This window comes from Chaetodon auriga, chromosome 4 (genome assembly GCF_051107435.1).
Source record: "Chaetodon auriga isolate fChaAug3 chromosome 4, fChaAug3.hap1, whole genome shotgun sequence".
Taxonomy (NCBI): domain Eukaryota; kingdom Metazoa; phylum Chordata; class Actinopteri; order Chaetodontiformes; family Chaetodontidae; genus Chaetodon; species Chaetodon auriga.
In genome coordinates, this window is record NC_135077.1 from 3719424 (window position 1) to 3747140 (window position 27717).

At 40.7% G+C, this 27717-nt stretch overlaps 1 protein-coding gene across 3 annotated transcripts in view; it reads right to left on the reverse strand.

Moving 5' to 3' along the window:
* The window catches only part of atf7ip (activating transcription factor 7 interacting protein), a 30825-nt gene extending 9370 nt beyond the window's left edge, over positions 1 to 21455 (reverse strand). For 2 of the 3 annotated variants that reach the window (XM_076728389.1, XM_076728387.1), the window contains exons 1-2: positions 20885 to 21455; positions 210 to 262 (exon numbers count right to left, since the gene is read on the reverse strand). The gene's annotated coding sequence lies outside the window, so the exon portion shown is untranslated. Of the gene's footprint in view, positions 1 to 209; positions 263 to 20874 lie in introns of all 3 variants that reach the window. The other variant, XM_076728388.1, reaches the window with a different exon arrangement.
* Between the last annotated feature and the right edge of the window lie 6262 nt (positions 21456 to 27717).

Here is a 27717-nt window from a genome sequence, read left to right on the forward strand (position 1 = left end):
GTTGAGGCTAGTTGTCATATTGTATATGTATTAATTCCATGTATATTCATTTTGTATGTGTGTGATCATTATTATTATTAAGTAGAAATGCATTAAAGCTGTGTGCTGCAGTAAAATTCTCATTTTACAGTCAAAAGCAAGCAAGACGTGCTATGATATTAAGTAACATTAAGTGCATACACTTAACTAATCATTCATGAATAACTCACCTTCAAGATGAGAGGTTCCTGGTCATGGATTTACCACAGAATTCTCCGACAACCTGAAAAAAAAGAGATGTACTTTTCAGTAAAATTTACATTACAGCTTCAAACTAGGAAGAAGATCAACTATGCATGAAATCCACAGACCATGCAATTAAAGTGTAATCCTAAATTTAGCTCCTCTGAATTAAGCAGTCTATCTCCATCCCTTGAGCTGTAACTGAGCCCTTGGCTTCAAAAGGAGCTATTTATTTGTATGGTCAATATGAGTTTCATCAACAGGAAGTACAATTATGATGGTAACAATGAAGTATATTCACATTTATCAAGAAGGGGTATAATAACATCACATCATACAGCTGACCACCCATCTGGACACAAAAGGCGAGTGTGTGTATATATGAGGCATTGATGATTCCTAGAACCCTTCAACATGTTTACAAAGTGTTAGATCTGAATGTTGTTACAGTCATACTTTTCTTTGCCGACAGAGTTCTACAATAGGATTTCTTTCTTTCATTTCCTGTTTCTGCATATGAAATGACTGTTGTAACAGTTTTAGCAGTTGTAGCTTACTTTCTGTTGGTTTTGGCAAAAAATGTGGATGTTTTTATTTTTGATATTTTGGACGCAGCAATTCAGCCATGATAATTTGATACCACTGATGCCCATTCTTATTGAACCTCGGAATTATGATGAAGTTATTTAAAACTGAAATCAATTACACAATAGCAAAATGTATTCGGTGACTAATAAGATATTTGCAGGCAAGACGGCAGGCTAAGAGAACCCAGCTGGAGACGTGACATGCTAACCAAAGCACACACAGAGGTCTAGAAGAAAAAGATTGAAAACAGGGAAGCTGCTTTCCAGAACAGTGGTCAGAAAGAGGCTTCAAACTGCAGGAAAGACGCCTTCATACACATCACTTCACCAAGCCGTATTTTAGTGAATGTGAGCTCAAGAGTATATAGCAACATATTTTGTTTTTCAGCAGTTAATATGTTAACTGTATTTCAGAGATCAGTCTGTCTGTTTACATACCTCTAATGTTAGGACAAGAAAAATGACATTTTTAAATGGTACATACGTAGATAAATCTTCAGCGTAGAAACAGAACACATGTAGCCACTTATTATTCAAGTCATTTTAAAGTCTCATATGGTGAGAGTAATAAGCTGCTGCAGTTTTACAATGTAAAGTTGGTTAGCTTTACTGGCACTGCATTGCTGACTTGCAAGACTGCAGCTGACAGAGCCATCTGAAAAGGCCTTGTTTCATTTAGCCTTGTGTATTTTGCAACTTAGCAAGCTGTCACGTGTGTGTGGAAAAATAGACTTTTCACCAAGAAAACTGATCTGGACTGAGTGTATACTTTACACTGTAAAGATCAAGCAGCGCAGTGAGATGTTGGTGCATACGCACAACATTGTAAGCCATTCCTACTCTGCTTAAATCATATCAGCAAGTATTCTTCCTGCAATGACAGTAAAATCCTTATTGTAAAAACAAGTGGGAAGGTATTTCAGCATGAATTTGACTTGAGAAAAGCATCATATAAAAAGTCAGCACAAACAAAATAATAGCGGTGTAAATTGCGAGCACGATCACTGATACAGCTCACATTCCAATGTTATTGCACACTGCGTAGAGCATAATATCCCCCTCCCCCATCCTACGACCTCATTCACTGCGCCTGGATTCAGTGCAGAAACCCAAAATGGCCGCCAGCTCTGCTGCTTAGTGCCAGGCTGAGCTCTCAGTAGCTAGCTGAACAGGATTCTCTATCATACATATCAGATTGCAGCACCAACCTGTTTAATAGGGATTTTTCTGTTCAGCCTGAGACTTCAGCAAGTTGGCAAAATAAACAAAATGTAGAATATAGAAACTTAATTTTATTAAACATAAATGTTAAATAAGCCAAAGTTAAATATTATCCTTTTTTTGTTATTATTTTCCATTTGTCCACATCAACTCCTCCAGCTAATACTCAGCCATTTTTATTGTGCTGAGATTAAAAAATATATATAAAGTTATGGTTTAAGTCTTTTTTTGTTTATACATTATATGTATATTAACTCTCAGTCTAGCTTTGGTAACCAGGCTACCATACATGAGAAAGTATTTTCCACATTTGCCTTTCTGTGAAGCAGGGGGCATCAAACACAGGAGACAAGGAGACATAGTCCACCTTCATTTTGGGTTTTGAGAATTTCTTTTCTTTAAAGTTGCATAATAGGCGCTTGCTCAGAGTTTTGCCTCAGTAACCCACTGTTTCAACACGAGGTAACCAGCTACTGAGCTGCTGGTCAAATGTCACAAAGTGGCAGTAACTCACACTCAAACACTCAGAAGACATGCAAGTCTTTCCAACTCCAAATACTAGGAGAGCAGCGTGACGAAGGAGTCAGTCCCACTGCAGGCAGGAGGACTCACATTTAAACCTCTCTGATCTGAAGTAAACAAACATTTCCACCTCACAGTTCAGAGGAACATTTAAACGTTCTCTTTCAGGACAAAGGTACCACAATATTGGTTCAACTGTGGAAGGCACGACTATATTCATGCAGTATGACAACATGCTCATCAAATCTGGCCAAACGCAACTCAGGGCTGGTTTGAAGACAATGAGAAAGTCGATCACAAACCCAAAGTAAAAGCCATTTCTGGTTGGGATACAGTTCATGGACAAGCATGATAAATTTGACAAGCAATTTGGCCTCCCAAGAGCAATACCCAGAGTGCAGCGCAGGTTTTTAACGTGGTATCATTTATCACTGATGGCAGTTAGTCCTAGGTATGTCCCTGGCTAATACAAACAAAGGCATTTTTTAGAATGAATCAGTATCTAACAAACAGATGCCAATCAATTTTCAAGCCTTCATGTATTGTCACCCGCTGTGCTCTGGCTAAACCAGCTTTCAAAAAATGCACCATTGTGCTGCATTAAAACACTGAAACCTGTTCCTTGACAGAGAACAGTCTGTGAGCGAGCGCAGTGTGACATGAAATGAACAGCAACAAGCATTTATAGTGAAAATATCCACTGTGACAGTGTGCGTCAGCAACCGGAGCAAGTAGGGCCTCTTAAGGCTAAAAAAATTCAAGCACCATTTTGTAGGTGCACAGTGTTGCTCTTAGAAAACTCTAATAATAATTGACAATTGCTTCATGTCGGGGATGATCAGAGGATACCAAATTCGGTTCAAAGCTGTCTGCCGCAACAGCACAGACTCCCCACTCCACACAAGACCATTTGACCCACCATGGAATTTATTTTAAAAAAAAGTAGAAGCAATTGTGCTTCTGTCTGAATGAATGCAATCCTGTGGGTTTGACATGCACCCAGACAGTGCTGCAAAAAGATAAAACAAACAAAATACAAAGAAAAAATGAACGGCCACCTTAATGATTGTTAGCCATGGAGATGGTTTACCTGGTGATGCATGGTATTTGTGAGATTCACATACAGACCAAATACCATATACAAATGTATTGACAGAACCATAAATACAAGCGTGTACAGTCATGTGTGTATGGACACAGAACATGCATGACTCAAATTAATAACTTCCATTACTTAACCCAAAGTTTTGAGTGTGACCGGAAACACGCTGTGTTTAAAAAGCACACGTACCGCTAGTATCGCACACAGTGTTGCAGGTAACAGAATGTCTCTACAAATGTTGTTGATCAGCTACATTTATGAAAACTTACAGCAAACCCACTGACATGTACAGGATGTCTGAAATGAATATTTCATACTAAAAAAACAAAGCAAACATAAACAACAAGCCAAAACTCTGCCTTCCTCTACTAGCATAGCACCCTCTACCAGGAACCAAAGCTAACCTTTAGAGGAGTGAGAAGCTGCAGTGACAAAAGCTGAGTTAGATTTCTATGAGAAATGTTAAACCTGCTTTAAAAACAAGGAAATGTTAACCTTTAGCAGGATGTGTGGAATTGAGGCCTTCCATGCATTTGTTGATTGCGGGAGCAGGGAACGGCTGAGAGGCCAGCAGGAGAACATAAAAGAAAGGAGGTGGGACTCGGTTAGGACTAGTCCATCTTGCTCCTTGCAGGGGTATGTTCTGTAAAGGGTATGTGGTTCAACATGAGCCTATAATGGATATTAATTAAATCCTTAAAAAGGAAAATCAGTTCAATGCTCCTGTCATCATGCCTACAATGAAACAAAAAACTTGATTTTTTTTCTGACTGATGACACCTATCAAGTATATGATATATTTGCAGATACCACAAATACATACAAATCAAATTTTGTGCCTGCAACATTTTGAAATACAGCGTGGTGATCATCAATACCAACCCTAGCTAGCAGCGCACAGACAGAGGGGAAGTACACTGCACAGACTGTTGCTTAGCAACACCCATCCCCCAACTCTAGCACAAACTAGTCCACAGTATGGAAATCTACAGCCAGCACGGACTGAACCATTCTGACAAAGGGCAGGGGGGATTTCCCTTTCAAAAATAACACCATAGGCAAAAAAAGATTAATGATAAAAAAGGTCAAGGACAACCCTGTAAGACACAGAAATACAACTGAAGAGCAGTGCTTGACCTTTTATTGTAGTTTTGTATATGTTGAGGGTTTACTACCTACTTTTGAAAGATGGTTTCTGTTATGGTTTGTTTTCACCACAGACAAACAAAAGACAAAATTAGAAACCCTGACATTGCTGTAAATAAACTCTTTCCTCTGGCCTCTCCACTGAACCTTTGACAGATTTTATCTGAACTGCATATGATCACCCAAGCTACCATATGCAATAAACTAAGCTCTCGCTGCCACTGAGCTGAGTATAGGTTAGCCACAGCCTTCTACAATCCCTCTAATGATCCAACCGCTGTGGACTACAGAGGACATTACTCAGGATGTAATGTGATCTCACATATCAGCTCTCTTCTAGCCCATGCTAAAGGCTAATCCCCCAAGAACTGAGGAAAATTGATGGCATTGATGGTTTTACAGTTTGCTTTAATGTTCTGTTGGTTAAGGCAAAACACATCTTCCTTTATCCTTCTAAACACATTATAGCTTCTTACTTAAATGCCTCTTATTACTAAATTTCCTCGGTGTGGGATCAATAAAGTCTTATCTTACTTTATCGCCACTGTTACCACTTTCACAAAAATCAACACAAGCTTTGAAGAATTTCTATTTCAGACTTCCTGTATGCAAAAAACAAAGTTGTAACTGAAAAATAAATCAACTGGGCCAAACACATAGTTTGCAATTTACTCTGAAGAAGCTCCCTCTCCCACTCCAGCAGAGTCAGTTTTAATGGGAGCAAACTGAACAGAAAAGGAAAAAACTCTTGATGTTCAATAATAATATTACTGGGAGGGACTTGAGAAAATAGGGCCATTCATTAGAGGTGAGATAAATAATTTGCTCGAGTTTACCAATGGAACACATAGATCACATCTGACTTAGAAGGCCAGAGAAAATATCAAAGGTAAAGGGGAGGAGCCTGGCTTAGACTGTACCACCTCACTGAACACCAGGATCTTTTGCCTTCTTTAAGGCATATCTGCGGTAACACTGACCAAGCAAATAATAGAAAATCTCTTATAATACATGTTATCAAACAAATACCAGTAACACACATTGTTAAAATGACAAAGAACACGCCGCTTTTAGCATGACAAAGCAGCACAACGTGCACTTTAGTCAAGGCCTAGCTAGCGGCGCACAGCCAGCGCTAAATTACACACCCACAGCACACTCAGTCTAGCGGCAGCTGCACCCCCGCCCCGCCCCCCCCTCTCTCTCTCTGTCACATACACACACAGACACTCAGACACACACACACTTTCTCTCTCTGGAACAGCCTCTCCAAGTCAAACATGGACTGAACCATTTTGATGGTGGTGGGGGGGGGAGTGGGGGGTGGGGCAATCAAAATAAAAGGGATAAAGAATGAAGTATTCAAGTAATCGAACAGTCAAAGTGCAGTTTCATTTTTTCCAAATGAGGGCAGGGGGGTTCTCATTTTCGTGGGTCTTCACAGAAAAAATGAAATACTATGCTGATTTTTTTTTAGCTGTTTTTCAAGTAATTGCTTAAAACAAGTTCACATCAGCTAAATAAGCGCTTTTCACACAAACATGAATATAACTACTTCTCATGATTAACTACAATTATCACATCAGAGACTGAAAGTTCATCTCTGCAGAAACTGTATCAAGTATTTTTTTGTCACAGATTCTACATTTACAGGCAAGAAATATCGCTTTTCAGTCCCACAGTCCCATGCTAGCTGCGCACAGCAAGAAATTAGAGCACAGCTTGACACACTGAGCAGCCTCTCCCATAAGCACAGAGGGCTGCTGTTCAACAGACTGAACCATTCCAACACGGGGGTGGTTCTTTACTCAAGAGGAACAAAGAACACCCACCTAAAACTGAAAAATATACTTTGTGCATTATTACTTGCCTTACTAAAGCTTGCACCCATCGACTATTAATTAAATAATACATTTTAAGCTATTTCCTGATTTGACTAACTGAGACTCAAAACAGACTGAGACATGTACTGTTGAGGAAACAGTAGACTGGAAATGTAATTTGAAATTACAATGAACTTTCAATTGCAACCTTCACCTGTCTTCAACAAAAGCCCTGTTGTCAGAGTAAATAAAACCTTGACGTGCGTTCTTTGCCCAGCCCCCCTTCTGCTACTGCAGAAACACAAAATGGCCACCAGTGCTGCTGCGAGCAGCATGCTGAGCACAGGCATGAGCAGATCCTATAACAAACTCCGCCTCCTAAAAAAAAAAAAAAAAAAAAAAAAAAAAACAAGTACAGTGTATCTGCAGAAATCTCCATACTCATACATGGATCTTGAGGAAAACTGAACAAAAACAAACTTCTAAAACAGCAAATTTGATTGAAAGATTTCTCTATGTCACTGTGCTCACCTCCAAATCCTGGTTTGGGATTTCACTGTTTCTGTAAAGAGCCCACGTCTGGTGCTTCAGTTATGATCACAGAGTTAACCAATTACTTCCATTTTTTCCCCTCACATGAGTTCAGATCCATACTGCTAAATGTTTTATGAACCTAAGTCTAGATAGCTGGATAGTAAAATAATGCATTGTCTCCTTCAGGTTGCCATTTATGCTTTACCCAATATGCCATTAAACATGACATTTAGCTGTCTCTGTCAGTCACAGGGGATGCTGCTGGTCTTAATTTCTAATCAACCAAACTAAAAAAAATGTTAGGTTATCTAATGTTAGACATTTTCTAGAAGAGGATAAATACTGGGTGGGAAAATAGATGTCAGCCAGTCAGAGCAGAGCCTGCATTCCAACGTTACTGCGCACAGTGCGCAGTCTTCCCCTCCCCCACACTGACTGCCTGCATCTGGATTCACTGAAACTCAAAATGGCCACCTGGTCTGCTGTACGCAGCCACACAAAGCCCTTAGAGCCTGTTCTATCTTGCACAGCATCTTATCATGTTACAGCAGCACCACATGATTAAAAGTAATTCCTACAAGCATAATTCTCACTAAGACATTTAAAATTGGTTGAATAGACCAACTAAAATATTTAGCAGTAAGAAAGGAAAGCAAATTTCGCCCGATTCTCCTAAAGTAGGCAGCCCTATTATAAGAATAATGATAATAGTAATTATTCTAGTCTCATTGTTATTGTACTGACTTATTTAATTTGTATATGGACTTAATTCAGGCTGCTTGTCAGGGCATAATAATAAACATCATTATGCTACTTTGATATTCCTTTGCAAACTGACTTTGCCAAAAAATGCCCTGGTTGCAAGCAGTGATCAGGAAAGGTCAATGTGGGCAATGTGGGCAATGTACAGCTCCTCTACATAATCAACATGGACATCATTGATTTAATCACACTGGGCCTGAAGTTTCATGTTTTTTTTGTGTGTGTTTCCTCTGGGAGATCTTCAGTTTCCATCACAGCCCAAAGATATGCAAGTCAGGCGGACTGGAAACTCTGAATTGTCCAGAGGTGTGAAAGTGAGTGTGGATGTGTTTGTCTGTCTAGATGTTAGCTCTGTGACAGACTGACAACCTGTACAAAGGGGGGCCCTGGCTCTCATCCAATGCATGCAAGGCTCTAGTCTCTTATGATCCTACACAGGGTAAGAGGTACAGATAGTGTTTTGATGGATTTACTTAAACGTGAAATCCCTCAAGAAGTATGAACTATGACTTATATTAAACTGTTAAATAAATATATAGAAAGATACAATATCTTAACAATACTGCAATTTTCAGGTACCAAAATGTTAAAGTAGATGGAATCTTGCGATATTTCCCAGAGAAAATGATATGCTAGCAAGTGTTGTAATTTGTGCGACAACGCTAGCTGTCTGAACCTGAAGGCCAGTCATTCACCTGCAAACAACTGACATACACAGACAAAGTGAAGTGGAACTGTTCCCATTTGTTTGTTCACACGGCACTTCATATTAATTCCACTCATGGCCTGCAGAAAACTGAAGACGATCAAACACATATCCCACCTACTGCATTGTTTTTCATACTTTCCCATATGATCAGACAGTTTTATGTTTGCTGCGATTTGACAAGCAGGAAACCAGACGGAGCCAAGACTTTGAGTCATTCTCTAGCTGATTATTGATCTTTCCCTCATGTATGTCTGTATCCCATTTTCCACCCATCCATTCAATCTTCTCTTCAAATGTTAATCTAGTATCAAATATAATTTTCAACATATCATTTAGGATTTGAATTCCAATAACAGTAAAGAATGTACAAGACAAACCAATTAATCCTAGCAACTACATGAGTGACCCTGCCTTTTTAAACACAAAAATGACAAAGTGACAAAATGTAGGGGTGAGCAATGCCACAGTATTACTGTCAAAAGACACAATCTAAAAAGAAAACAGTGTAACATTTAAGTAAGTGTCTAAAAGCACAGCCTCTTAGCCTACCATTGCCCCAACGTTGTACGCGTGATCTGTTTTTTTTGTTCTTTTTTTTTTTTTTTTTTCAAGGAGTGGAGACTAGCAAGAGCTGGGTAGAAGGAAAAAGGGAAGAAAAATAGGGAGGGGTAGGGGTGGGCAAAAACCAGGAGTTTCCATGTGAATCAAGCAAGTACATGGTGATTATTTGTTAGCCACGCACTGCTGAGGGAGGCTCATGTCATGGCTACAAAAAAGCCAATGAATGTTGACTGGCACACAACAGAACAAACAAAATGACACAGGAACAAAAGCAAGATAATGGAGGTCCCCTGAAGACAAACATTTATTCAACTGCATAACTGAAATATCTGCAATGCAGTTGCTCCCTTCCTTTATCAGGTAAAATTCTGATAACCTAAAAACCATCTTTGGAGTAACTACAGTTGAAGCCACATCGCATGAGCAATAGCTAGCACCACACAATCAGAACTGAAGTACACAGCCTCACACAGGGTGCAAACACCCCTCCCCCACACCAGCAGTCTGCTCCAGTCTGGAGTTTTACAGCCAAGCATGGACTAAACCATTGCAGCAGAAGGGTGTTCTCACCAACTAGTGAGGGAGCTAGAGAGGTAAAAGACAAATTCAAGGCTCTCTAAATGATTTGAGCTCTGCAGTAAGAAGTTCAAAACTAGATTAGCCACATTGAAGAGGAAAACATTGTTAGTGACTTCTAGTTCCCCTAAAGTGGTAGAAATTCCAACCCTGGCCCTGAAAATGCCGTTCATTCTCCTTGAGCCATTTGATCAAATTTCCTGTCTCTGTCTCAATAACTCATCTAGGTTTGTGTCTGAACATGGCACATTTCTCTTAAGTTTCTAACATGAAAATCAAGATATTTTATGGAAGGATAAATCCAATGCTATAAGCTGTTTTTTGCCTCTCTGCCAAAAACATACATTTGAGCATGAGTAGAAGGTAAGGATGAGATAAATACAGATTGCTTTCTTTGAAAAAACAGGTATAACTAACAGCTAACATTTCCTGAGCTTAATGATTTGGATTAGACAACAAGCTAGCCTACACTCAACACTTGCCCCACCCCCACTCCTTTCCCTTTGATAAATCGTTTGCAGTGAATGCTGCAGCACAAAATGGCTGCAGCAGCTGCTGTACACAGTTAAAGCATCCCTTTTATCACGAGCACGACTGACTTTGCCTGCTCATGACTGTACCTTGTTACTCTGTTCAGCTCAAAATACTACTGCTTTTCTCGCTGCTGGTTTGTTCTCTTAAGGTTTCTTGATTTAGGTTGATCTGCAAGGTCTAACACATTTTTGTATCTTGTATTTGACCTGCAACACTTGGTGAATGTTAATTCATATCATATTGTTTTACATCTTTGTAAATTAAGGGACTAGTATGCTCTACAGTAATAATAATAATAATAACAAATAATTCTACAGGAATTAAGACAACTTGGTTAAATTTTCAACTTTTTGTGGCAGTTAGGCTAACTACAATATCACTAGTTAGCTAGGCTACACCAGAATACCAATATGCAATCATTTCAGACACCACAGACAAAACATTGTTATTTGTATTACTGTATTTCTCATTTAACTTTAAAAAAGTCTGTCAAAGTGGAGACTTTTGCTAGACATAAATTTAATGAGAAATTTCATGGTGGTTTAATTGATGACCTATAGGGTAGCTTTAAAGCTGTTGTGCATACACATGTCATCAATCTGTCTGCTGGTCAATTGCATTTAAAGTGTCAGTTTGCTTTAAACTAAATATCTGTCAGATTGTCGGACAACATCTGTATCTCCCTCATCCCATACCTTTTTCACATCGGAACTGGGAGAGCTGAACTCAAGATTTACAAAGAACTTTCCCAAATCAACAATTTGAGAATCTTATCTTCTCTCTCAGGTTCTTCACTGGACCTCCCCAACCAGCTCACACTGTTGCAGGTAACCATATCATAACAAGTAAGTTGACTTAGCTAGCTAATGTCATTTTCCGAACACGGGTAAATTAAAATAAGTTACATTAACTTGATATTGTTTTTCTAATAGCTAGTCCTATCAAGTGGCTACAGAGTAGTGAAAATGAGTTACCGGCTCCAGGAGTTATTTTATTAATACTGTAAGTTCCCATTTGAGTTTCTCCTGCCACTGCTATGCTGACGATTCCCAGCTGTTCTTCTCATTATGCCCATCTGATGCTTAAGTGGAGGAAAACATCACTGCTTTCTTGGCAGTTTTCTTCCAAGGCACCTACAAGACTGACCTTCTGTTCCCTCAAGACAGAAGAATGTCTGTGCTGAGATCAGTCTATCACCAATAACAATATCATGGTGATTTCAACTTGGACAGAAAACTGGGTGTGATCTATTGACGAACTCAAGCAGGCTCTTGTCAGCTCCAGCCAGGGACTAATGCAACATATTCCTAATGTCAATGGGAGCTGCTGCTTGAGACACCTGACCTACTGCCTGGAGCTAGTCCAGAATACTGCCACCCATCTGGAGGCAAATGAGGGGAATTGCTCCTTCCGATGTCCAACCTGGAGGCGGGTGATACGGCCAAAATCATGGGATATGTAATTTTCTATCATGATAATGGTATATATCACGGTATAGAACTCTTATGTAAATTCAATTATGCAGTGGTTTAAAATTACCATACTCTTCCCCAATGGAAGCTTCACAGTTGAAAAGACATGAATGACATAGATGCAATAGTGGTATATTATCACCACCAACTGCCACTCTCACATCACACAAGAACATGGTAAGCAGTCCTGTTGCCCACTTGCCCACATTACAAGACCTTGCAAGGCAGCTGGATTGTTACATGGCACTGCATGTCCCAAATATATAGCACAGACACTAAAGCCTTTTTCAGATGAACTCCAATGTCTGTAGAATCAGGTCCGGGCATTGTCAAGAGTTGCACTTTCAGATGCATTCTCACTCACGGGAAATACTCCATTTGGTTTGGGTGAGTGGTGGCACCTGGGTAGATCATTCATGAGGCGGAGGATGATTCATCCATACTGATAACTGTTTTTGCATTGATATCAATGCTTCATGTGCTTGGAGCTACCTGCAATGTCAATGAAACAGTGCAAAGCAATATACAGTCAAGAGTATAAAGCAGCTACATTCCATGCAATATCATCAAGAAACTCACTTGCTGTGTAGCAGGGTATCAGTGCATATACTGTGAATCAATTAAGGCTTGAGGATTAGCATCTGCAGTGCAAAAGCTATTGTCAAATCGCTGCTGATGGACACATTTCTATTGTTATACGGTATATACCGTCACACAACCAAACCCTGCTCTCTGTCTTTGGGCAATTGGCGGCAATATTACAGCACTATCACACACAAAGCCACACATTGAACTGTAAACAGAAATATGTCTGCTATCTGCCCTGCTTTTCACAGTCCTTCTGGAGTACATCCAGGACTTTAAAATGCATTCAGACTGAATATGAAGTAAAATCTGCAAATGGTGCCATGGAATACACAAACAGTAAAAAAAAAAAAAAAAAAACGTAAATAGATGTGAACAGATGTGAACTCACTTGGGGCATGTAAAATGAGGCAAAGACATTTCTCTCTTTCTCAAGAATTTTTCACATTGACAGAAAATATAGCAATGCACCAACACCAGTATCAGGTATTGGGTGTGATACTACTACTCTAATAGTACTCTGAGTTGTAACTTCAAGTGAGAGACAACAAGCCTTTTGCGTGACTGACAACAAGGAAATTTGCCTGAAGATTAAGCTTACATTCTTCCCAATGAAACCAATCTTGTTGGTTTATAGAACTCCCATGAAGCAATGCCACAAATAGCCTACAGTAAGTCAAGAGGGACAACTGAAAGATGAAATGAAGTCTCTCTCCCTCCCTCCCGCCGTCATCTTGTGCCACATGCAGGCAGGCAGGAGGATGTAACTTGCTGCAGGATGGTGAGTTTAGTTGTGTGGGGTATTAGCAAAACAGAGTACCTATGGTGTACTTAAAAAGTAAACACGTGGGAAATTTGAGTGTTGATTGATCCCTGTCAACAACTAGACAGCATTGACCCCAATCACATATTTTTACTGAATATCTGCCAATAAAGGTCTGTGGCTGATCGATCTGGGCATCCCAACTTGAATTTCTCCAGTTTGTCCGGGACACTGAAATCTTCCAGGACACATTTGACTAGGAGCTGCAGTCCAGTTGTTCTTCAGTGCAAAATTAACCAGTTAGTTACTGGTTAATGGCTGCCAGGCCATCAAAAACAAAATTTACCAAAACTGACATCCCTGAACTACCATACTTAAGTGCAACATTTGACTACTTGACAGAACTACAAGCCAAAAAAGCGGTTGCTGCCATCCCCTGCAACTCTTCCTCAGCGGTTTTCTGAAACATCCTGCACCAGCAGCATCTTTCTCCAAAGTATGGTAGCTCTTGAAATAGCTTGTTCAGGTAACTTAAACTTGCTTACAACTCCAAATAGATAAGCTTCAGCATCAAGATTACAAACACCAGCAAAAGCCAATGTTGGAGAGAGATCAGGGAGGCAATGTGATGCTTGTTTGGCCATTTGAAACAAGTACTGCCTTTAGATGCAGTTGTGTTTCAAGCATGCTTAAGCCTTATGACCACGTCCACAAACAGAGATTGACATAACTACAAAAATCTGCACACAAGCTGTATTCAGACAGAGAGCAAAACAAATTTTATATACCGCAAAATGGTAAAGCAATTTCCATACACGCATATCATCTCTTCACGCATACACACACAAGCATGTTGTGTTTTTATCACTTGTGGGGACATTACATAGACTTACATTCATTTCCTGGAGCCTTACCATAAACCTAACCATAACCACTATTTGCCTATTCCTAACCCTATACCTAACCTAACCCACAGCCCCCGAGAGCCCGTGCCCCTCGCAGTGCTACCCTGAGAGCACTGCGTTTCTACCCAAACCTAACCTTACCTAACCCTATCCTCAGTCTTCAGTGCAGCAGCCCAAGGCGCAGCAGTGCTATGTTTTGTTTTTTTGTGTACAATTCCATTATACACTGCTCAAAAAAACAAGGGAACACTTAATCATCACAGTGTTACACCAAGTCAGTTAAACCTCAGTGATATCAATCTGTCCATTTAAGAAGCACAAGTGATTGTGACTCAATTATACCTGCTTTGGTGCAAATGAACATGACAACAGGTGCAATAGAGAGGCAAAAGCAATACAATATCCTTCCTGACTGATTCCTCTCTAGTTTTGAGTTCTGTTTGTGTCCTTGTCACTACTGGTAGCTTGAGGAGGTACCTGCGGCCCAGTCAGGTTGCACAGGTAGTCCAGCTCCTCTAGAATGGCACATCCATACATGTGGCCACAAGAAGGTTTGATGTGTTTCCCAGCACAGTCTCAAGAGCATGGAGGAGATACCAGTGCAAGGAGGAACAGGAAGAGCACTGCCAGAGCCCTACAAAATGACCTCCAGCAGGCTATTGATCTGCATGTTGTCAGAAATAGACTCCATTAGGTTGGCATGGGGCCCGACATGCTATAGTGGGACCTGTGCTCACAGCCCAGCGCTGTGCAGCTTAATTGGCATTCGCCAGATAACACCAGAATTGGCAGGTCTGCCACTGGTGCATCATCTTCACAGATGAGACCAGGTTCACACTGAGCACATGTGACAAGCGTCAAAGAGTCTGGAGACGCTGTGGTGAACATGATGTTGCCTGTAACATCACTCAGCTTGACTGGTTTGGCAGTGGGTCAGTGATGGTCTGGGGAGGCATGTCCTTGGAGGGTTGCTCAGACCTCCATGTCATAGCCAATGGTACCCCGACTGCTGTTAGGTACCAGGATGAAATCCTCAGAACGACTGTCAGACCTTATGCTGGTGCAGTGGGCCCTGGGTTCCTCCTGGTGCAGGACAATCCCCGGCCTCATGTGGCCAGAATGTGTAGGCAGTTCCTGGATGACGAAGACACTGATGCCATTGACTGGCCTTCACATTCCCCTGACCTAAATCCAATTGTGCACCTATGGGAAGTTATGTATTGGTGCATCCGATGCCGCCAAGCACCGCCACAGACTGTCCAGGAGCCCAACAATGCCCTGATCCAGGCCTGGGAGGAGATCCCCTGGAACACCATCCATCGACTCATCAGGAGCATGACCAGACGTTGTCAGCGGTGCATACAGGCAAGTGGGGGCCATACACTCTACTGAGTCACCTGGACCATGCTTATACAAACATCCCTGAGGCTTACAAAGCCACCCACCTGGGACAGTCTGATCATCTGTCATTGTTCCTACTTCCCAAGTACACACCACTCATCAGAAGTGTGAAGCCATCAGTGAGGACTGCTAAAGTATGGCCAGAGGGAGCGGACACCACACTCCAACAAACTCAGTGACCTCGGCATCAGCACCTCCTTCTGCAACTGGACCCTGGATTTCCTGACCAACAGACCCCAGTCACCTTCGCCACCCTGACCCTGAACATCGGCGTCCCACAGGGCTGTGTGCTGAGCCCTCTCCTCTACTCCCTCTTCACACATGACTGCATACCTGTGCATGGGTCCAACTCCATCAAGTTTGCAGACGACACCACGGTGATAGGCCTGGTCAGTAAGTCAGCCTACAGGGACGAGATTCAGCAGCTGGTGATGTGGTGCATCAACAACAATTTGACCCTCAACACCAAGAAGACCAAGGAGCTCATTGTGGACTACAGGACAACTAAAGGCTCAGTCACACTCCCATTCATATCGATATCGCTGAGGTTGAACGTGTCACCAGCTTCAAGTTCCTGGACGTCCACATCTCCAAGGACAGCGCGTCTACTTCCTGAGGAGACTGAAGAAAGTTAACCTGGCTCGCCAAATCCTAGTTAACTTCTACCGCTGCACCATTGAGAGCATCCTGATCAACTGCATCTCAGTATGGTATGGCAGCTGCACAGTCTCCAAGCGGAAGGCCCTGCAACAGGTGGTGGAAACCACCCAGTACATCACCAATGCCCAGCTAACTGCCATCAAAGACCTCCAACGCAAGCGTTGTCTAAGAAGGGCACGCAGCATTGGCAGAGACAGCTCCCACCCCAAACATGGACTGTTTGCCCCCCTACCACCTGGTAGGAGGTTCAGGCACAGGAACAGCTTCTTCCCCAGAGCTTTTACCCTGCTGAACTCTGTCCCCCAGCAGCTCCCCTCCAACTCCCACCACCCTCCCATTGACACTGACACCCCCCTCTTACCACCTTGTGGTTGTATGAGGATTTGTTTTATTCTTTTTCCCTTACACCATAAGAAGAAACAAAAAATTGACGTGAACAAGAGGATGTACATTCATTTTTTTCTGTACATGTTTTATCTCATGCTGCTGTGGTCTTCATGTTAATCTAAAGGAAATTCAGAATCACAAAAGTATGATGTCAATACAACACCTGCCTAAATATCTTGAAATGATGTTGAAATGACAGCATGGAAAAAGCCTAAAGCCTACTTCAGGAAAAGTAATGGAATAATATATTAATGTGCAGGCCCTGCATAATCCAGTATTGCACTCGAGTACAGGGCTCCACAGGGAACCAGCACGATTTGGTCACACCCTTTATTACACATATGCAACCATTTTGTCGCACATTGACTCTTAGGAAATGTAGCTCTTATTCAAAACACTGTGATTCTTAAAGTACCAGTACTAACACATTGGGGTACAGTACCACTTTTAACATCAGGGTATTGTGACAGCTTTCTGGTATTAGTACACCGAGCAACACTACTTCAGACATGTCTCAGACATCTTACTAGATCCATCCTGATAAGATCACCACTCAAGATCGTGCCAAGAAGCGACTGGATCATATACTGACAATTGAAGGGATGACTGAGGACTGTTTTTTCCTTCATACACTTATTATCAGAACTACAATGTTAGCAAATCATCTCTAGACTCTGCACCCTTCTGTGCATTTAGATAAGTTTCTCGTGTGACTCAGCAGGCATCTCTTGTCCATGGATCCATGGAGTGGAACATGATGCTGTGATATTGTCGGACCAAGCACAGACATACAACTATTAAAAGGGAGCCCTTGTTTGCATAGAAGAGACATCACTGTTTTAAGTAAAATGTTTATACTCTTGAAAAAAAGCCATATAATTGCTTCTAGATAGGTTGTGTAATATCATTAGGCTCACCTTTGACATCTGGGTAAAACCCATAATATCCCCAAATAAAAGACATAACGTTTTTCTTTGACACTAGGACTAAGTCACCCATGCTGGCATTTTTATTGACGTGCTATGGCCAAACTCCCCACACTCCTGCCTGCTTCCACTGCCCCCTGGTTATTGGATTGCCAATCGGCGATCTCAAGTAAACATGATTGGACGATGTGGAAACAGAAATGGATAGCCCAACCCTATTGCCATCATATCTTGGGCACCCAGACATGTTAGTGAAACATTAAAATGGCATCTCAGATAAAAAGATGCATATCACAAAGGGGCTAAATAGGCAATACTACACAGAGGACATTGCCTTAGCACTGAGAATTCAGGCAGTGAGTTGCCATGACTAAATGAATGGAGCGGACACACTGACACATAATGCACAAGGCAATGCGAGTGGGAGGAGACAAGTGTGTGTACGTGCAAGCCTGAACACGCAGTATATTTGAAACATCTACCCTTGTCACCACCTCACTCTAAAAAACAGTTTATTTCAAACATGATGGAATTGTCAGTGTTACATGCAAACACTAGTGAAGTCCATAAAAATCACAAGGATGGAATTAGTGTAAGAGTGGCCCCTTAAAATAGACACACAAATATGTAGGCCTGATTAATTTATTATGGCCAATGTGTGAAATGCAACATACTAAAATATGCCTTTCTAATTATCTGCATGGCAGGACATGAACGATGAATAACAAATCTGGGGTATTTTGAGAATTGACCAAGATCAAATTTCTTATCACTCTGATTTTCCGCCTGAAGCAAAGAAACCAGCTGTAACTGGTTGAAACCGGTTCATATGGACTAGGTATGGTTTGAAAAACTCTGAGAAACAAAAGAGAAATTTTAAGTATGGACCTTTTAATCGTCAAAATGAAAAATAGACAATTTAAAGTTGCTATCACTCCTGTAGTGATTTACATGCACAAAGGTATTAACATAAAGCAGAACTCTTCATTTATGATGGGATGGGAAAACGCACACTGCAGATTTTTTTTAAACATTACAAAGGAATCAATTCCGTATGTAAATTGAATTCAGATTTATCTAGTAAAAAAATCAATTATTTTTTGTTACAATACTTGCATTCACACTCATTTGGGGTTTGTTTCATTATCATTCTGCAGGAACTCTGCTAACCATGTTTTTTAAGTTGCAAATAATGCACACTTTGAAATTAATGAACAAACAACATTACAGAATGAGCCTTAATACTCATGGTATTCAAAAAGTACAGCTACAGTTTGTTACATATATTGCAAATGCTGTGAAACAGTGAAGCACAGTGAAAAGCTGTCATGTACATGGCATGTCCACAGGTTGCCTTATGTTGGTGTATACATATTAATATGAAATGGCTGATTTCTCATCCATGGCATGCTTTTGAATCATAAAAGTGACAGAACATCAGGCCAGACAACCATTTGTTCCCTTAAGATTCGCATGCATCTCAATTATGCATCTGATTTCACCACAGACATGTATAACTGATCATACAGAGGCAAAAATCTTCTTTAGGTAGGGTGTCCTTGGACTTACGGTGGATCATGGACCAACAGCTGAACAGCACTGACATTGATTTGGCAACAAATCAGTTTAGACCATGACTGAGAAAAGTGCCACCGCTAGGCACATAAACTCTTTTTCTCCAATATGAAGGACATCTGGAGGTCTCAGTTTTAAACCAGAACCAAGCAGAACCTTAATTTTTCCTCATTCTCATTTAAAATAAATCTGAATGTTGCTAGCACTGCAAATTAACGAAGCTGTATGATTAATAGGAAATTCTCATTGAGTTTATTGGATGAGAGGTAAACAAATTTTGCGACTCCTAACATCAACAGGAAAGCTTTTGAAAAATGTAGGTGGAGCCTTTCAAGGCTGGTTCCTCCTCAGCAGAAAAAAACAGACTGTGTAATGAATTACAAGTGCACCATGTGAGCACTGCCACTGGGTGAAGTGGGGGAGGTGTAACTAGAAACGGGGCAGTACCATGTTCCCAAAAGGTAAATGCAAAGCAGAAACAGCTGACTTTGTGTGGATTAATTTGACTGACTTGTTTTAAAAAACATCATGAATATCATAACGCTGCAATTGTGTAGACTGCCAAATTCTCCAATCTGTGGCTGACTTTTGGCTCTCAGGTTCACACAGCAAACACTCAATTGGTCACATGTCTGTGCATCCCTTGATCTAAATAAAAGAGATGAAAATGTATTTCTCTCTTAGAAACTCACAAGGCAAAAGGAAAAACTGCTAAACTCTTGTATTACCATTGACATTAAGCCACACCCACATCCTAGGACAGTGTGGTGCATGGAAAATTACTGGACTGTACCACCTTATACCAAGAGGGGGGTTTGGCTGCACAATGTAGAGAATGCAGCAGTTTCCTCTTCACTACAGCCCATTTTTGTATTCTGTGCTACTGAGGCCCCAATTTAGTGTTTTCAGTTTAGGGAGACTCTCTCATGATCTTCACTAAATTATGGAAATATTTAAAATGAGCCCAAAACTCATTATTATAGCTCTACCAAGGGCGATAATTAAAGCGGCCAAGCTAATTTATTATCTTTTGACTACCTACAGTACTTATTATCTCAGGGTAGACAACTTCTGATCAAAATTGGTCTTCCTTTTTGCCCCTCCCCCAAAGCATCAGCTCTGCCGTATAGTACTTGGAATTAAGTGATGTGCACATATATCAAAGACACAAATGAGTATTTAAAGTTGCTAAATGGGGAACTCAGTGAATTATAATAAAACTTATTTGATCACTTGTATCAGTATGAGTGGTGTGAGGGCATCTCATATTTGAAACAACAGAGAACTGGGCCACTTTTTCTGTTTGCTCATATGTGTATTGGTACACATGCGATCTTCAACTGAGTTGCTTTAGCTTAGCAATAAGAATAATGTCATGCCACATGATCAGCTATATGAAAAGATGGAAAAAAAGAGAGAAAAAACCCCCAAAAGACGTGATACTAAAATAAAAATATCATCGAATTCATGTTCTAATGTTCATTAGCAATTCAGCAATTTTACAAAAGCAGCTAACGCGACTGGAAAATTAGCAATTGCTTTAGAGGAGTACTCGCAATGTGAGTTTTTTGTAAACAAAAAAAACACAACAAACTTTTATTTGCATTAAAGGACAAAAGGAAAATATTATTAAAAAAATCAATCCGCACAATACATTATCAGTTAAGCTAGTATGGTAGACAGCACTAGCTAACGTTACTTTCAGTGACCGCTACAGTCCCAACCTGTACGGCTCACTGTAAAACCTGCTACCTGTGTACCAGACACAAAAATAAATATTTTTTACAATTCATGATCAAGTTTATGTATTCACAAGGCCAAATTCGAAGAAGCATATCATCTGTTTGTGTTGCATATAATGGTAAGTGAGAGCTGCTCGGCTAGCATGCTAGCTGCAATACCTCGACTCACCGACTCTTCGCGTCGCCTAGCGATGTTCCCGCGATTTTCGGTCTGTCGCCGGCTGTCTCCTCCTCCTCCTCCAGCCGCCGTCGAATTCTTCCGGACTCTGCTGTGCACAACCGTTGCGGTCAGGATGTGGTATCGTCAGTCCACCGGATTCAACATAAAACGGGAAAACTACAGTGCCGAAACAACTGTGTAGTTGTGCAGTCGCGGACCCAGCCGACCGCTCTCCGCTCTCGCTCACGAATAGACTCCTCCTCTTCTCGTGCACACAAAAATCCTCATACGTCAGCCGTCGGTGGCGGTTGGTCGACAGACTCGGTCGCGTTGACCAACCTTCGCGGTCTCAACCTTAGCTTTCTTCAGAGTGTTAGTCTCTCCGCTGGCGAAGGTGTTGAAGTCGGCAGCTAAAGCCGGCAAGGTAGGTATGAACAGCTCCAGGACTTACACGAGGGGGTTACACGAGCCCGTTTCAGAGCAACAGCACCTCTGGTCGGAGGAGCCAAACTGCAGTGTGGTTGAGACGACCTCACAGAGCCGCCGGTTGGAAGTAGGAGACAACAGGGAGCAGAACATTAGCATGAGAAGGGAGGGGGGTGTGATTTGTCCACCACAGGCAGAGACTGCGGGGTTGAGGGGGAGGGATTATATGGTGGAGGAGGAGTCAGGTGAACAACAGTCTGAAAAATTGTCTGTTCACTACAGACAATGGTGTTATTGTATGTTTGCAGGTTATGCATCACAGGTGTGTGGGTGTGTTTGAGTTGCCCTGTACATGTGAGTGACCTAGAGTGGTTTGCGTGTCATATAGTGATTTGAAAAAGTGTTTAAAATGGCACACATGAGACAAGAAGACGCTCTCGATTATTGGGAGAGCACCAACGCAGCTAGTGTGGCAATCTGGAAAGGTAATTTTCTGCAAATAATAGGATTTTTCAAAATGTATTTCTATTTTTTTATGGTTTTTTTTTCAGTATGATTTCAGGCCACAGCAACACGAGGACAGATCTTTTTTCTCTAGCCTCTTAAAAATCACATCCATCACATTAGTGAACAACATATGGTCTGTAGTTTTTAGCAGTCTTCTGACATCATACAGCATTATGCAGGTCAGCCATTTTGTTGACTCACTTGTGTATGAAACTGGTAGTTCCCCAGGCGGCCAGCAGAGGGAGATTTGTGGTTATGTTCAAATCACAAGCGTTAAAATATTCCTGTCCTCATGGAAAAACCCTCCCATCTACTGTAATCTGTGTCTTAGGTTGTCCACTTGCAGGCTGAATGTTCATACTCCAAAATCCATGTGATCTGGAGAAGGGGTTGGTAGCTGTGCTCTCCCTTGCCCTGTGCTTTTCTCACAGTCTCTCATGCGCTCTGGCACACCGGAGAAGGTCTGCAGTGCTAGTCTAAGTGGAAGAAGCCTTGAGGTTAGGCAAGCCTCTGTTGTCATCTACATGTGAGAACAAATCCAGCCTGGCTTCACTGTAGTGCCTCTAGAATGAGAGTTTCCTTAATGGCAGGTCTTTCATTTCGGGAACTATATGCAGAACACAGGCTCCATTAGGCAGCACACAGAGCAAGTTGATAACATGAAACAGCCTGAAGATCAATAATACACCCTAAAGTTTGTTTGATCTTTCACTTCTCAGAATCGGCAGTAATTGATGAAAACAAAGAAGTGAACACGTCGCAATGGGCAAAGAATTTGTATGAGGTTTTCCACACGAAAATGGAATAAATATCCACAGTTGAAAAACTCTGATATTTACGTTTTTTATTTGCATTTTTTCATATTGCAAAAACACAACACAGTCTTCTCATTGTAAGTTCATGCACCTGTGGAGCAGATGAGCTGCACTACATAAGCTCTGCTGTTTTGTAATTTTTGCCTTTATTTAGTAGAGATATACGTGAAGAATGTGGAGAGAACAAGGTGACGGCACTGGTATGCTTTGCTTAGGTTGTTGCTGTCAGGCCTTGGACTTTTGCATCTGAAAGATGAAAGAAAAGGCGGAATTGAGGAAAAAGGAGAAGCTAAACATACAGTTTGCCATGCTTAACAGACAGTCAACAGACAGACTCCTTCAAACCCGGTTCAACATGATGAATCAGCCACCGATAAGGGCATACTATGCTAATGGAGCCAGACACAACAGAAAAACTATAAGTGCTAATCAGCCAGAGACACTCATGATGTGTCAGGGCCTTTAGACTCAGCAGCAGTAAGAAAACCTCACTAGAAAAACAGACAAGGAGTTCCCCACCAGGACAGCTGAGGGCGCAGTGGCTCAAAATAACAAATAGGTGAAACAGTGATGTCAGGTAATGACAATGACAGCTAATGAAGAGAAACGCTTCTATGAATGTTGTCTGGCTCTGCTCAAGTAGGGTCAGCACCCACCGTCACTGCATAGCTATACAATAGCTGCTGAGAAGTGAGAGGAGAGCACAGATCTGTCACTACAAACAAAAACACCACTGACATTAGCTCTGCTCGCTAACATCCTCACAGACCATGAACAGGCTGTTTAGATATAACAGACACAGCGTGTGGTTTCATTTACAGGTTTGTCTTTTGGCCGTGGCATTTCAATAAAGAGTATACCGTCGTACAATTCAAAATACAATAGCATTTTTTGATTGTCCACATTAAGCAGGCTGTGTGCTCCTCTTTAGTGAATATAGCCTGAAGATTCAAAAACATAGCTAATGAGTAGACTGCTAAAATACTGATTAGCAAAATGTTTACAGGCAACACACAGGTGTGTTGTTTGAAAGTCAGGGATCTAATGGATATACAGAAAAATGGATATAAATCTCTTCCATCCATGCGCACAATAAATCACATTTGTCAAGGAAAAAAAATCAGACATGCAATGACAAACTAGCGAAATACAGTTGGGTAATTTCCATACCTCAAAACTAGACAGAATTTGTGCAGAATCCATGAATTATCAAAGTGTGACATTTTAACTTGTCACAGTCAGTTAGCTGATGCTCTCTGTATGAAGAATAGAGCTACATAAGGAACTCAGCTGAAATGGAAAAAGAAAAAATGCCGATATATGTCCTTGGTCTAGTGACATCTAGAGGCAGTGGTGGGCATTTTATACTGTTTCCTGTGTGATTGTGTGGCTGCAGTGACCTTGATGATTGTGTATGTTTACAAATTATTGCAAGCTGATTTCATGCTGCTTCTCAAAACTGGATCGTTTGGTTGAGATGTATGTATTATTTTTAGTGTTTTAATTTGCTGCCAGCAGCTTCTTGATAGCAGAACACTACATTGTGGAAAATGAGTTGTACTTGCACTGAAAAACAGCCACTCTCTCCAAGCGCTTCTCTTCCGAAACACAGCTAGTCTCCATTGTCTGTGCTTCTGTGAAAACATGATTCAGTTAAAAAAAACAACATCAAGATGATTTTGTTTTTCTTGCATCCATACGATTACCGGGGTTAAAGTTTGCCCTGGGGGCCTGGGGCTGGCACAGCAGAAAAGGCTATTAGGTAATTAAAATAACGAAGGGCGGCCGACCTTGGATCACGAACATGCTTGGCTACTTTTATGAGCTGTTTGCATGTTAAATTGAGTTGTCTGTGTAAAGGAACATTTTTTTGTCTGAGGCTGGCACACGGCTCATAAAGTGTAGAAAATGAAGATGATTCATCCTCTGGGGTGCATGAATCTGCTCAGTGAATTTCATGTCTCTGCTCATTACGTAGTGACTTAGACATAACCCTGCACATGCAACTACATACACACGCAACCACACAATGCAGTTCAAATGCTAATGACTCAGCATCCTGATAGTTCTGTCTTGGCATGTTCTATACATGCCAAGACAGCCTGTTCACACTTGCAATCTCTCTTTCATCTCCTGATGTTCTTGTCATAGAATCGTAGCCAATACCCACTTTACTGCATTTCGTTGTCTCTGTGTTGCACTCTGACGAGGACAATAAAGTCGAATCTAATCTTATATAATATAATCTGTTAGGACTCTACTCATGCCTTGAATCTGTTGCAGATTTTGTGTAATATTATAATAAGAATAAACATATGGGCAAGCTGTAATGCCCCTCTTTGTGCTGCCTCTGGGAAAAGATAAACCTAGTTTCAAAGAAAATGGCAGGAAGTGACAAGGCAACAGTGAGAACTTTTGAGTGCAAATTCACAAAAATTGGGTAAAACCATAGTCATATTTGGTGTCATTTCTTATCATTTTTTAAACTAAATAAGACATATCCAATTAATGATCCTCATTTGTGTCATTCTGACCTTTACTTGATTGGTGGTACTAGAGAAATAAAGGTCATGCAGTATTGAAAATGGAGTGATTTGTGTGTGCTTGTCAAATTTCATGGCAGTCTCCTCTTATATTTATATTTCATTAAGATTTTGGGATTATGGTGATGCTTCACAAAAGACAGGATCACCAAATGTATAATTCATCACCAAGAGGCCAAAAATATCTCAAGGAAATTTCATTTATTACATGTATTACTTGTTACAAAATAAACAGTTGGTCAATTGGAAATTTGGACGATGATACTAAAAGCAACATCAATGGGTCATCAGAATCATGAAGAGTCATCATCTGGGTACCGTGAACATCCTAAATTTTAGGAAAATCTGGCCAGTAGTTGTTGAGGTATCTCTGAACCAAAGTGTTAGACAGACAGGTCTTTGTCATAGTTCAGTTTTCATATAACTTCAGTAGTCGTAAAGTCAGACCACATAAAGTGTGTACAAAGTTTCATTAAAAACTGAGAAATTTAGAAGGGAAAATAAGTACAACCTCTGCTGGGACATTGTGTAAAACATAAATGCAACAGAAGGTGATAATTTGCTCATACTTAAAGTTTTGTCTCATCAACTTCATTGATTTTTGTAAATATATGCTTATTCTGAATTTGATAGCAGCAACAAATTTCGAGTAAATTGCGACAACAAAAGACTGGGGAAGTTTTGGAATGCGGAAACCCCTGTTTGGAACATTCCACGGGGAAACAGGTTCATTGGTAACAGGTGATAGCACCATGACTGAGAAACATGATTGTATGAAGGATATTACTACATGGGCCCAGGAACACGCCGTAAAAATATTGTTGCTAAACACAGTTCATTTGCAAAGTACATTACATTTTATTTTTGTTTGTGCTTTACACAGCACCAGAATGTTTTTTGGAATCAAGGTTGTACAAAAATTGATTTTTCCTAAAAATCTGGGATTGTAGGTCTTAGTTACCTCAGTCTTGTAAAACTGAGTTATTATAATACTGCCATCATCTGACCAGTAAGTGTGATTTCTATAAGTAAATGAGGTTTAAACTCTGTTTATCAAATTTGGTTGCTCTAGCATGCTGTGAAACAGATTGTTACTTACCACCCAGAAAAAGCAACAAAATTACAAAAAAAAAGATGCCTGGATCCCAAAACCAGTATCTTTTGTTCTTCGAACTGGGCTGGGGCTATAATTGGCCTTGGTCTGTCTGTGTGTTGTTGATTTTGCAAAATATCTTGACAAACCATATCTTTATATATTTTTTGAAGACCTTTGGGAATAATACATGTCATTTCTCTGTCTGCGCATATTCAGATTATATTGATTGGTATGTACAGGATAGAGCCACAATCATTAACATCTAAAACAATGCATATTGGATTTTCACAAACCTCAAGGGCAAGATATCAACTCACAGAACAAAGATGTATAAATGTAGTTAAGCTGCTGTTTTCTCTGTAATGTACTTTTCTCATAATTAATACATCAAACTATACAAAATAATATTAGATACATGAGATTAGCAATGGAAGGCAGACATTTTTCAGATGCAAAATCATGAAATTGTAACCTTGATATTACACTGATTTAATTTACTCCCACATTGAGTAGAAGATGCACTTGCATGTTCCCTCTAGTTTGGTACATCAGCTCAAGAGAGTCAGTGCCAGATTGTCGGTGTTGTTTTGTGCCTCGCTTTCCAGCCATCTGTACAAGAACCTGAAACCTGAACCTGAACCTGTCCCCGTCTGCTGGTAAGCCTATGAACAGGCCTGGGCTGAGAAAAGCCCTGACATTTTTGGCCCAGGCTAGCCCCCCACAGTTAGTTTAATAGAATTCCTTAAATATATGTACTATAGTATTCCTTCAGCTCACTACAAAGCTTGTCTGGTGTACTCCCTGGCTCTTGACTGACTCCTGGATGATCAGATTGGGCTGTGGAGTGCAGAGTGTCCGTACTCGAGTAGTTCACAGCTTCCGTTCCTCCCTGTCCCTCTCCTCCACTGCTACCTCAACAACCTGACTTGATTAGACAATGTCATAAAAAGAGAGGGAGAGATGATTACAATTCATTGGATGGGGTATCAACATGATTATAAATTCAGAATTGTTGGAATTCCTGACAAAGATGTGCAAACAGTAATAACAATAATTGCAGTGAACAAATTGTTGTGTATGCAATGAATGCAGAAGCTGTTCCATCTTATTTCATTGGATACTAAATAAATATTCAGTTCATACAGATTTCAAGAGTCAAAATGATTGTGGCTCTTGCATAAGGTGTTTATACTGTAAACAGATCACCTTTTTGTTTTATATTAATGTTCAGAGAGGAGTAATAGACCTGTGTATGTGTTAGGGCAATTAGATGAAGGTAGTGCTTGCTTGTTTGAGGGTTTGAACTGCAGTTGACCTCTCTCACATGCACACAAGCGCTCATGGGCCTACCATGTGAACTTGTGTGCTTACTGGACAGTAGCACCAAACTGAACATACTGTAAGGTGGAGAAAGGTCTGGAGTGGGCTACATGGAAACATATGTTGCTTCTCAGA